The 13,750-nt window shown below is 41.7% G+C and overlaps 1 pseudogene; it reads right to left on the bottom strand.

The window, feature by feature from the left end:
* Window positions 1-5,686: 5,686 nt before the first annotated feature.
* On the bottom strand, window positions 5,687-8,585 carry LOC145460389 (uncharacterized; annotated as a pseudogene).
* Between the last annotated feature and the right edge of the window lie 5,165 nt (window positions 8,586-13,750).

Here is a 13,750-nt window from a genome sequence, read left to right as displayed (position 1 = left end):
CTTAAAACTGCGATCGCTTGGATGCTCCAAAGAAAGTTAAATAACCGAGTTTTGTAGTCCTTGAGCAAAAGAAATATATGATCTATGGAGAACTACAATGTTAAATGAAAAAAAAAAGGGATAGGTGCAAAAATCAGTTTTCCAATTGGGTTATTTTTATAAGCATTGGAAGAGTGTACGGTTCTATTACAAATTCACCCGTAATTAGGAAAAAACTCCTTAATGCTGTTGGTCCTTTTAACTATCGTTCAATTTGAATAATTATACTTCACTTCCTTTGACGCATTTTGTTCACACTTGATCTGTTTTAACTTGTACATGAATACTGCCAGGGTCGCATTCCGTACGTACGAGCTCCCCCGGATCAACCACCCTTGTCGCACCGTCCACTAGTCAGCTGGATCTAGGGATGCAGCCGCCTATCACCACGAACCAGGCTGCACAGGAGCACAGGAGGCTCTTTTCTTCAAGAGGAAAGAATGCTTTCGTAAGGGGAGCTGACAGAAAAACGAGAGGCTCTAGTCGCGGGAAAGGCAAGCGGATCCCCACCTGCACGTTAAAGTTCTTTTGTCTTTCCCAGGCCAACGCTATTAAACCGCCAACTGCGGTCAAAGAGAGGACCGCGCTGTTGAACGCCGGTCTGGGAGATGCCACTATTCAATTCCAAATGGACAGTAGCACTTTGGAGTGCCATCAGCAGATAGTGAGCAAGTTTCCCAAACTGCTGGAAACTGGCTATGAATTGCTTTTGTACCAGCGAGGGGAGGACGCAGGCTTTTACAACATCCCTTCCCCTTACACTCCGCAACGTATGAGGGATACCGCCGGAAGTTCTAAAATATATTTAAGGCCCCTTCAGAAAGATTTAGACGAAAGCCCTGTGGAACATTGTACCGAGTTACTTAAGGTAATTAGTTTAATATTGAAATTCTTTTCTTCAATACTATTATATAGTGAACAAAAACAGCGAGAGCTAGAGTCTTCAGATGCAATATAACCACAAATGAGTACGAACGCAACAACGCTCACCTACGCCCCACTTTTAATGCTATTGAACGCGTCCCTCTATTAGGATGAAGATGGTCCTAAAGTGAACTGCTTACAATGTGGAATTGCAGTCCCAATGGCAAGTTTGAGTAGCCATATAACCGATGAGCACAACGATGAGCGTGATGTTCCCCAGTTAAAGGTAAAGAGATATACATGTTCACGGCAACCATTTATTACTGATTTTCTGATTTTTAAGCAAATGCCATTTTACATGCTCTGGTATTCATTGAAAAAAACAAAAAAAACAGTAATGATATGTTCATGCATGTGTTAATGCCACATTTCTGTTGCTGATAGAGACAACGAACCATAGACGAACTAGTCATTGAGGATGACCACAATGACATACCTTGTACTTCGTCAAGGTAAATATAAACTTTTAAAGGACGGACCTATAGATTGATCTCAAACACAGCTTTGAGGATAGGGGAACAGAAGTCTGACATACAGTGCAGAAGGCCTTTACTCTTTTTATTTCTGGAATAACTTTGTCAACCTCCTCATGTGAAATGTCGTTCTACATCGTAGTCCAGAATACACTCGGGAGTGGGTGTGGAAGAGTCGGTTTAAGCCCAAATTTTAGTCTACGATTCTACCTATGGGCCTGTATCTTGCCAAACTCAGTTTAAGTTTCAGCACGTCTTGTCTTGTTGGGTTATTTTTTTCTTGAGTAACCACTTTTTTTCTTGTAATATATATATATACAATGTGGGAGGAAAAACACAAATAAACTACAAGTTCATCCCTACAAGCCTGTTTCGTGGTTGCCCACTCATCAGGGGATTTTCCCTTGATGATTCCCTTGATTTTCCCTTTAATAGGTCCGTCCTTTAAAAGTTTATATCCCAAAATCCCCTGATGAGTGGGCAACCACGAAACAGGCTTGTAGAGATGAACTTGTAGTTTATTTGTGTCTTTCCTCCCACATTGTATACTTCGCTCTACTCTGATGTATTGAGCACTTTTCTACGAAAATCAAATTTTACACACACACACACATATATATATATATTTTGGGTTTTCAATGCAGGTCGCAACGAAACATAAGTATGGCTTCGTTTTTAGAGGAAATATGTCCTGATGCAACGACTGGAGAGATTGAGGCAGCGCTATCCGCATCTGGAGGCGATGCAAACCAGGCAGCACATGCTTTACTGGGTAACTTAATCAGATTTTCCAATAGCTTGCAAGTACTAGCAAAGCCACACGCTATCAAATTAATTTTACGTGTCCATCATAATCCAGGGATACATGTTTTTGCTGACTTTTCGTCAACAAATTCGCAAGGAGATTTTATATTCTGTTGGATTCCGATTTTAGTGTTGAAAGAACAAACGAAAAGCAACGCACCATAACACGTTTTCAGCGTATTCGATAAACTTTAAATGGTTATTCAATCGTTAATTAAAACTTACAATAAAATTAAAATAACCCGGCTAAAATTGTTTCACATAACCCCATACCCACCGGATGAATTTCTCTCTACGTATACAAGCCAGCTGGTCAGCAAGTATGACTGATCTGAAATGCCTCCTAAATTATGTATTTCAGGTGCACAGCAGGATGAAGAGGATGACTGCCATCCCGTGAAAATTACTGACTCCAGAAACGAAGACGCGCAACCGGTAGATGCCATGGACGCCCTTCAACGTTTCAGGGACGAAGTTACAGAGGAGAATAATCCGCGGCAGCTGTTTTCGGTCTCGCGCATGGAGGGCGTCGAGGAACTTAAACGCGATATTTTAGTGAATTACAAATCAAAAAAATCGAATCTGAAGGCACGACCAAGGGTGAGGTTCGAGGGGGAGGAGGGTGCCGGAAGTGGACCCGTGCGGGAATTCCTTCTCGGTGCCATGAAAATTGCAGACGAAGGGATCGCCAACACGTTCAAGCCCATAATGTTCTTCGAAGGCGACAAAGATCACAGACTGCCTGTACATGACCAGTCGCTGAGACTGACAGGGGCATTCAAGGCGATCGGTCGCATCATAGGGCACTGTGCCCTACACGGTGGTCCAGCTTTGCATGGTCTTTCACCTGCCATCAAATATTATTTGGCAAGCCCCTCTGCAGATATGTGCGAAAATCCCCCGCCTATATCTGTCGAAGACATCCCAGACACAGATCTTAGGCATTTAATAAGTGAGGTTAGTCTGACATTAAATCAACTTAAATAATCTACCAACTCTTTTCCTCCACCCACTCCCCCCCCATCTCTATCGCTCCCCCCTTTCTCCTAAAAAGCCAGTCCAATAATTTTGAATAAAAGCAAATTTACCGCCGTAGCGAATTTGGAAAGCTTATTTTTACTTGGTACCTACCTACTCCTCTGTGTTTAGGCCCAACTCACAAACCGTTAACAATAATCTTAACCAAGTAAATAGCTTTGTTCTTTTATTAAACCACCATTCAATTGGTCTCCCCTGTGTTTTACATTCAGATTGATTCCTTGGGAAGAGATGACCATCCGGGAAGCGAGCTCCGAGAGAACATCCAACCGTACTTAAACGAAGCTGGCCTTGACATCGATAAACTGAAGGAGGCGCCTAGATTGATAACCCAAGGACTCATGCTGTACAATGTCATCCTTAAACGTAAGCTTGAGTTGGATGACATTGCCAAAGGTAAGAAATGACAATACCGATGACCACTACCAAGGAACATTCAAAGATTTTAACGCAACCTTTTCTTTTCCTTCACTAGGAATGGAGGAGGTTGGTTTACAAACCGCCCTGGCTAAGTGGCCTTGCCTCGTGGATGTCATCTTTGCTTGTGAAAAAGATAGAACATTAACAGGAGACGAGTTTACAGGAAAAATTACTTTTGAAGAAAGAGATGCTTCAAACAATACCAAGGCTGCTGAATTCTTTATCAGATACATCGAGTTCATGGAATTAAGAAAAGAAGGTATTTCGCGGTTAATGTTACAGGGGTGAATAAACACACAATCAACCACAGAACCAAATGGGCACATGTAGAACAACTAACTGCTTTCAAGAAAACAGGGTCAATTCTTAGTCTGAAAAGCAATTTAAAATAGCGTCCAACAAATGACCCTTTTCCTTTTCCCACCAGGAATTCATTGTAATGACTTGTAACAGTGTCTTTGAAAACTATGTTCTGAACAAACTTTCTTTGCATTAAAAAAGGAGTTTTGGTATTGATATGTTTCAGATGGCACTGACCTCGTTGACCTATGTAGCTTCTGGACAGGCAGTAACATCCTGCCAGCAAGATACACCGACCTGTTGGTACAATTCGACGATAGCATCGACCTCCCAATAGCGGAAACGTGTTTCCTCAGTCTTACAATCCCGACAAAATACCAGTCTTTCGAAGATTTTCAGAAATTCTTCGACATCGCCATCAAATATGGAGCACAAGGATTTAGTTTCACATGACACAAATTGCACAAGTCAGTTTACAAGCTTCCATGTATGGAAGTCAAACAGGCTTATAATTCACCCTTAAGCTACTTGATGAAAGAATTAATTTCCTAACAAATTTTCCCTGCTTTCCACATGTGATTCTGTTTAATGCAAAATACTATGAATGTTAGCTGTTGTAGAATGGCCAACTAAGGAAGGTCTAAATGGTTCTTTAATTAATTCAGTAACAGACAAAACCTGTGTTAGTAGAAAAAAAATGCAGATTGAAGTTTTCAAATCTGTTTTCTGTTTATCACAAAATTATCGAGTTGTGTTAACAATACCAATACCACTAAGAGCCCTTAATTAAGTGTGGGTTAAATTGTTTGCAACAAGTTGGGGAGGGGGGGTAATAAGGAAAAGGACAATAGGGTCATTTATACAAGAAAAATAAGCTGTGGCTTATGTTATCCATGGCTCATGTAAGACTTGAACTGGTTAAAATGTACCGTTTACACAGTTAGTTCGCATCTTATGTAAGCAGTGGCTTGTGTAATCTGCGGCTTTTTTTCCTTGTATAAATAGCCCTAATTGTTATAAGTCACTACTTGGTATTAAGAGCTATAAGTATTGAGTTTGACAAGTGACTGAAACTTATATTCCAAACTGAACGTTATGGAATAGTTTCCTTTCATAAAATACACATATTTGCAAATTTTGAAAGATTTATGTAATTACTGGGGTTTGTACAGTATATTGATGTCATATCAAAACTGGAGTGTCAGTTCATCTGCAGTTAATAGTTATGTTACAGTTATTTGTAGGCTTTTGAATCAATCAATTCCCAACTTGAGTCATGCAGCCTAATTTGATAGTTGAGGTTTTATAAAAAAGGACTTATTTTAGGTCAGTACTTGTCCATTAAACACAGAAAGGATTTGCCATTTGGGATTTGCAATTAGAGAATTGACTGATCTTTGTAGTACTTAACAATTTTATTAAAGTAGCATTGTTCCTGTTGTTTACAATGGCATTTGCAATAAGCTTCTTCAGCATGTTGACCTGTCATTTGCCTTGACTGATTGCATTTAACAAGCTACACTGAGCCTTGTATTGTTTTTTAAATTAGTACTGTATTACTGATGTTTACCAGAAACATTAGGTTTACATGATAATATTAATTTCAACCATGTTTTAGGTTTATCATTAAAAACGACTTATTATGGAGAAATACCTATGTTGTTACGTGGAATGCTGAGGATTCAACATCTCATACACATGTGTAACAGCACGCACAAATAACTCAATAACATCATTAACTGATGCATTATGAGGGGGATAAAATAAGGACAAAGATTGCAGTCTTTCAGGATCAATAGGGCATCTAGTTTCTGGAACCTCTACACTTTCAGGAGATGGAGCTGGTATGGGTCCATCCCAGTCAATTCCATAGTTTGAGAAGTCGTTCTGCGAACAAAAAGGCTACAGTTATTTATGTCGTTGTTTACATATAAAACCCACAACTCAATTATTTCTGATTTATGGGGGTTCTCTAAAATTTTCACCAGTCATTAAAAACCAAGCCCAATAATGTCTTATGACATGTTTACATTATGATATTAAAAGTAAGATAAGAAATGGAATTGAAAACAAACAAACAAACAAACCAGCAAAATGTTCACCTGAAAAACCTCTCTATCAATTGTTGATCCACTCCCCCAGATACCATGGAGTCCCCTTATCCATAACTGCATTGGAGTGGAGTTCCGCTCAGACCTCAAAGGATGATGAATCCATGCATTTTTCCAGTTTGTCAAATGCTTGTTAATGACTGGTAAAAATGTGTAGTGCAGGCACCACAAATGAATTTCATCATTTGGATTTAGCATCCCAGACCTCTCCAACTCATAAAACAAATTGTAAAACAATGTTGAGCATCCATCAGAAACGTCTCTCCAAAGCCTCTCTATCCGTTGATTGTGTGTGCTTTTACCTACAATTTATGAAAGTAATCAATGGCAAGCACAATTAAGACAAAGTTTCATATTATCAATTCCTTTCATCAATTTATTACCCGTTATCATACTTCCTCTTCCGGAGCCCCTTTGTGGATGTGTAAGCATGTACCATGATATATCCACATTCTCTCCACCCTTGTCTGAGCGTACTCGTGATGGTAAACCATATTCATTAACTGCATCAAGAAACAGGTTAAGGACAGTGGTTGCCTTGTTGTTGTCTGATGCATGGAGATAGACTGGTATTCTGGAATATCCATCGATGCCTCCGTGGATGACTATTCTCCATCTAGAAATAACATTAGGTATGCAAGGCAGCGAAAAGGTGGAAAATCGGAACTTAATACTCCTAAGTGAAGTCACGTTTTTACTATTATTATGATTATTATTTTTGCATTACCCATTGACTTGCACTTTTGAAATCAGCAGAGTACACCTTTGAAGGACATAACTAATTCTTAATTCCATATTTACCTTATAAGTTTATGGTTGCCATCAATATGCCAAAGAGCCAATGGAGAGTGGACATTGTATCGTCTTCTTCTTACTGCGTCTCTCCATCGCTGCATCACTCCAATAGAATCTGTCCTCATTAATGACTGTCTGATCCGTTCTCTTTGCACCCGATGTCCTTTACTGTGTAGTAAGCCTTTCGCCATCCTAATGCCAATATTAGGATGAGACTGTTGTGCAGATCTCAACAAGTTTTCTAGTTCTTCATCACTCAGGTTACTAAACGTACCTGAAGTAAACAAGGTTTCCTTGGATTTATTGAAATTCAAACTGTTGTTAAACTAAACACGCATTACCTCTGTTACTGACGTTGTAACTGATAAATTATTTACCCACCCCATCCCCACGGCCTTCAATTCTACATAAGCTTACACCTTGTTTATAAGTAAAGTAAGTCAGTGAACTTTATTTATTCACATATCGCAGATGAGCTAAGGCTGGTTTAAATGCAGATTTGAGGTTAAAAATTACAAAAAGAGAAAATAACTTAAAATTTAAAATATGCAAATGAGAATTAAAATTATATGAAAAATAGAAGGATGAAATCTTTGGCATTAACGATCAACAGCAACAGAAAAGGACTTCGTGGTAACAGTACTAATTCCAACCTAGTAAACTTTCAAAATATAGGTACATATCACAAAAAATAAAGAGAAAACCTTTTACATGTGAGCTTAAAAGCTCTCACCAGAAACACTCAAGCCAAACGCTGACATTCTCCTTTCGACATTCCTCTGTCCTACACCCAACAAAACGCCGATTTCCGACATTTTGAAACCCTGGTCCAAGAGAAATGATAATTGCTCTTGGGGTATTTGAAACGAAGGTCGTCCTCGAACCCCAGTACGACGCAGCTGTCCCTGATAACCATGACGAGCTTGGGTGCTGTGATTTGCTTCAATGGCCACAATAGTCTCGTACAGACCACTCATTACGTTCACAATGTCATCAGGAACATCGAGATTAACCAGCATCCTAGTTATATAATCCAATCTTAACACTATCGACCCGATTTCGCAAGAATCTTCCAATCTTTCGATCCTCACAACCAGGTCATTTATGGCTTGCACAACACTGCAGAAATCCGCCATTTTGACCTACCAGATCCAGGTCCTTGTGGACGTGACGTAACCTTTTGACATTTGACACTTTTTGGCGGAAATTGTACGCCGTTCGCAAAGCTGAAGTCAACATTTCGCAGAGACTGTACATTTTAGAAAGCTCGACTTACGAAGCTGAATGAAAGAAAGCCCGTGGTCGGAATGAAATATTCAAACTTGAATCCTTAATAAAAGGTTAACTTCGATTGAACAATAAGCTTAGAAGTTCCTTGTAATAAAAATATCAAACCATTTCGACAGGATAATTTCGAAATTGATAAAATTGGATGTTGATTGCTTAAGTTGGATGTTGATTGCTGAAGTTGGATGTTGAGTGGTAAAGTTGGATGTTGAGTGGTAAAGTTTCATGTTGAGTGTTAAAGTTGGATGTTGAGTTCTAAAGTTGGATGTTGAGTGTTAAAGTTGGATATTGATTGCTATAAAGTTGAATGTTGAGTGCTAAAGTTACATATTGATTCTTAAAGTTGGATGTTGAGTGCCCTAAAATTGGATGTTGAGGCCTAAAGTTGGATGTTGAGTGCTAAAGTTGAATGTTGAGAGCTATAAAGTTGGATGTTGAGTGATATAAAGTTGGATGTTGAGGGCTAAAGTTAGATGTCGAGTGCTAAAGTTGATTTTTGGCGGGGATGGAACACCATAAGACCGGCGTGCGCGCATCGTGATTTTGACAAACTTCGCGTCGATATTCCGGAACTTGGGGAATATTTTCCAGTCCCAGGGACTCTAATACTAACTCTTGATGGCCTTGGTTTGCAGTGAAATGGAGACAGCAAAACTTTTTCAACGCTCACCTTCAAGCTTCTGGGCCGAAATATACCCCACTTTACTTTAATACTGAAAAAGTAGCCGAAACCGCCTTACGTGCATCGTGATTTTGACAAACTTCCGGTGGATTTCGCGGAACTTGGGGGATATTTTCCAGTCCCTTGGACGCTAAACTAGGTGCCGATGGCCTTGTTTTGCAGTGAAATTGACACAGGAAAGCTTTTTGAACGCTCACTTTCGAGCTTGTGGGCCGAAATATAGCCACACTTCACTTTAAGACTCAAACAGTAGCCGAGACCACGTTTCGCGCATCGTGATTTTCATCAATTTCGGCTCGATTTCCCGGAACTTGCGAAATATTTTGCAGTCCCGGGGACTCTAAACTAACTCGTGCTGGTCTTGGTTTGCAGTGAAACGGAAACAGAAAAAGTTTTTGAACGCATACTTTCGAGCTTCTGGACCGAAATAGAACCCCACTTCACTTGAAGACTGAAAGAGTAGCCGAGACCGCCTTACGTGCATCGTGATTTTGAGCAACTTCGGCTCGATTTGCCGGAACTAAGGGGATATATTCCAGTTTTGAGGACTCTAAACTAATTCCTGATGGCCTTGGTTTGCAGTAAAATAGACCCAGCAAAACTTTTTGAACGCTCAATGTCGAGCTTCTGGGCCAAAATATAGCCCCCCATTACTATAACATTGAAAGAGTAGCCGAGACCGCCTTACGTGCACTGTGATTTTGACAAGCTTCGGGTTGATTTCCCGGAACTTGGGGCACATTTTCCAGTCTCGGGGACTCTCAACTAACTCCTGCTTGTCTTGGTTTTCAGTGAAATGGACACAGCGAAAGTTTTTGAACGCTCACTCTCGAGCTTCTTGGCCGAAATACAGCCCCATTTTACTTTAAGACTGAAAGAGTAGGCGAGACCGTCTTGAGCGAATCGTGATTTTGAGCAATTTCGCGTTTATTTCCCGAAACTTAAGGGATATATTCCAGTCAAAAGGACTCTACACTAACTCCTGATGGGCTTGGTTTTCAGTGAATTGGACAAAGGAAAGCTTTTTGAACACTCTCTTTGTAGCTTCTGGGCCGAAATAGAATCCCACTTCACTTTCAGACTGAAATAGTAGCCGAGACCGCCTCACGCGCATCGTGAGTTAGACCCAAATTCAGCTCGATTTCACGCAACTTTTGGGATATTTTCCAGTCCGAGGGACTCTAAACTAACTCCGGATGGCCTTGGTTAGCACTGAAATGCGCACAGCATAAATTTTTGAGCGCCCACTTTGGAGCTTCTGGGCCGAAATATAGCACCACTTCACTTTAAGACTGAAAGAGTAGCCGAGATCGCCTTACGGGCATCATGATTTTGACCATTTTCGGATAGATTTCTCGGAACTTGGGGGATATTTTCCAGTCCCGGGGACTCTAAACTAACTCCTAATCGCCTTGCTTTGCATTGAAATGGACACAGCAAAACTTTTTGAACGCTCACTTTCGAGCTTGTGGGCCGAAATATAGCCACACTTTACTTTAAGACTGAAACAGTAGCCGAGACCGCATTTCGCGCATCGTGATTTTGTTCAACTTCGGCTCGCTTTCCCGGAACCTGGGGAGTATTTTCCAGGCCCGGGGACCCTAAACTAAGTCCTGATGGCCTTGTTTTGAAGTGAAATGCACACAGCAAAACTTTTTGAACGCTCGCTTTCTAGCTTGTGCGCCGAAATATAGGCACACTTGACTTTAAGACTGAAACAGTAGCCGAGACCACGTTACGCGCATCATGAATTTGACCAACTTCGGCTGGATTTCCCGGGACTTAGGGGAGATGTTCCAGTCCTGGGGACTCTAAACTAACTCCTGATGGCCTTGGTTTGCATTGAAATGGACACGGCACAATTTTTTGAACGCACACTTTCGAGATTCTGGGCCGAAATATAGCCCCACTTCACTTAAGACTGAAAGACTAGCAGAGACCGCCTTGCTCGCATCGTGCGTTTGACAAACATCCGGTCGATATTCCGGAACTTGAGGGATATTTTCCAGTCCCAGGAACTCTAAACTAACTCCTCATGGCCTTGGTTTGCAGTGAAATGGACAGAGCAAAACTTTTTGAACGCTCACCTTCGAGCTTCCTGGCCGAAATAAAGCCCCACTTTACTTTAAGACTTAAAGAGTAACCGAGACCACCTTACGCGCATTGTGATTTTGACAAACTTCGGGTGGATCTCCTGGAACTTGGGGAACATTTTCCAGTCCCTTGGACGCTAAACTAAGTCCTGATGGCCTTGTTTTGCAGTGAAATGGACACAGCAAAACTTTTTGAACGCTCACTTTCGAGCTTGTGGGCCGAAATATAGCCACACTTTACCTTAAGACTGAAACAGTAGCCGAGACCGCATTTCGCGCATCGTGATTTTGATCAACTTGGGCTCGCTTTCCCGGAACTTGGGGAATATTTTCCAGTCCCGGGGACCCTAAACTAACTTTTGATAGCTTTGGTTTGCAGTGAAATGCACACAGCAAAACTTTTTGAACGCTCACTTTCGAGCTTCTGGACAGAAATATAGCCCCACTTCACTTTAAGACTAAAAGGGTAGCCGAGACCGCTTTGGGAGCATCGTGATTTTGACCAGCTTCAGCTCGATTTACCGGAACTTGGGGAATATTTTCCAGTCCCAGGGACGCTAAACTAACTCCCGATGGCCTTGTGTTTCACTCAAAGAACACAGCAAACTTTTTGAAGGCTCACTTTCGGGCTTCTGGGCCGAAATATAGCCCCACTTCACTTTAAGACTGAAAGAGTAGCCGATACCGCATTTCGCGCATCGTAATTTTCATCAACTTCGGCGCCATTTCCTGGAACTTGGAGAATATTTTCCAGTTCCGGGGACTCTAAACTAACTCCTGATGGCGTTGGTTTGCAGTGAAATGGACACAGCAAAACTTTTTAAACGCTCACTTTCGGGCTTCTCGCCCGAAATATAGCCTCACTTCACTCTAAGACTGAAAGAGTAGCCGACACTACCTTACGCAAATCGTGATTTTGACGAACTTCGGCTCGATTTGCCGGAAGCTGGGGGATATTTTCCAGTCCCGGGGACTCTAAACTAGCTCGTGATGGCTTTGGTTTGCAGTCAAATAAACACAGGGAAACTTTTTGAACGCTCACTTTCAAGCTCCTGGGCAGGAATAAAGCCTCACTTCACTTTAAGACTGAAACAGTAAGCGAGACCGCCTAACGCGCACCGTGATTTTGACCAACTTCGGCTAAACTTCCCTGAACTCGGGGGGAAATTTTCCAGTCCCGAAGACTCTTACGTAACCCCTGATGGCCTTCGTTTGCATTGAAATGGATACAGCAAAACTTTTTGAAGCTCACTTTTGAGCTTCTGGGCCGAAATATAGCCCCACTTCACTTTAAGACTGAAAGACTAGCCAAGACCGTCTTGCGCGCATCGTGATTTTGAGCAACGTCTTCTCGATTTTCCGGAACTTGGGAAATATATTGCAGTCCCAGGGACTCTAAACTAACTCCTGATGGCCTTGGTTTGCAGTGAAATGAACACAGTAAATTTTCTGCAGCGCTCACTTTGGAGCTTCTGGGCCGAAATAGGGCCCCACTTCACTTTAAGATTGAAAGAGTAGCCGAGGCCGCCTTAGGCGCATCGTGATTTTGACCAACTTCGGCTTGAGTTGCCAGAACTTAAAAGATATTTTCCACTCCCAGGGACTCTAAACTAACTCATGATGGCCTTGGTTTTCAGTGAAATTGAGAGAGCAAAACTTTTTGAACGCTCACTTTCGAGCTTCTGGACCGAAATATAGCCCTACTTCACTTTCAGACTCAAAGAGTAGCCGAGACCGCCTTACGCGAATCGTTATTTTGACCAACTTCGTCTCGATTTCGCGGAACTTGGAGGATATTTTCCAGTTCCGGGGACTGTAAACTACTTCCTGAGGGCCTTGCTTTGCAGTGAAATGGGCACAGCATAACTTTTTGAACGCTCACTTTCGAGCTTCTGGGCCAAAATATACAGCCACGTCACTTTAAGACTAAAAGAGTAGCCGAGACTGCTTTACGCGCATCGTGATTTTCACAAACTTCGGCTTGAGATCCCGGAACTTGGGGGATATTTTGATGTCCCGGAGACTGTAAACTATCTCCTGATGTGGCTTGGTTTGCGGTGAAATGGACACAGCAAAACTTTTTGAACTTTCACTTTCGAGCTTCTGGGCCGAAATATCGCCCGAGTTTACTTTAAGAATGAAAAAATTGCCGAGACCGCCTTACGCGCATCGTGATTTTGACCAACTTTGGCTCGATTTCCCAGGAAATGGGGAATATTTTCCGGTACCAAGGACTCTAAAGTAACTCCTGATTGCCTTGGTTTGCGTTGAAATGGAGAGACCAAAACTTTTTTAACGTTCCCCTTCGGGCTTCTGAGCCGAAATATAGCCCTACTTCAGTTTAAGACTGAAAGAGTAGCCGAGACCGTCTTACGCGCATCGTGATTTTCACCAACTTCGGCTGGATTTCCCGAAACTTCGGGGATATATTCAAGTTCCAAGGACTCTAAACTAACCCCTGATGGCCTTGGTCTGCAGTGAAATGGACACAGCAAATTTTTTTGAAGGCTTACTTTCGAAATTCTGGCCCGAAATATAGCCCCAATTCACTTTAAGACTGAAATAGTAGCCGAGACCACCTTAGACGCATCGTGATTTTGACCAACTTCGGCTTGAGTTGCCAGAACTTAAGAGATATTTTTTAGTCCCACGGACTCTAAACTAACTCATGATAGCATTGGTTTTCAGTTAAATTGAGAGAGCAAAACTTTTTGAACGCTCACTTTCGACCTTCTGGGCCGAAATATACAGCCACGTCACTTTAAGACTAAAAGAGTAGCCGAG

This window comes from Orbicella franksi, chromosome 11 (genome assembly GCF_964199315.1).
Source record: "Orbicella franksi chromosome 11, jaOrbFran1.1, whole genome shotgun sequence".
NCBI classification, from domain to species: Eukaryota; Metazoa; Cnidaria; class Anthozoa; order Scleractinia; family Merulinidae; genus Orbicella; species Orbicella franksi.
This window is presented reverse-complemented; position numbering and strand designations above follow the sequence as displayed.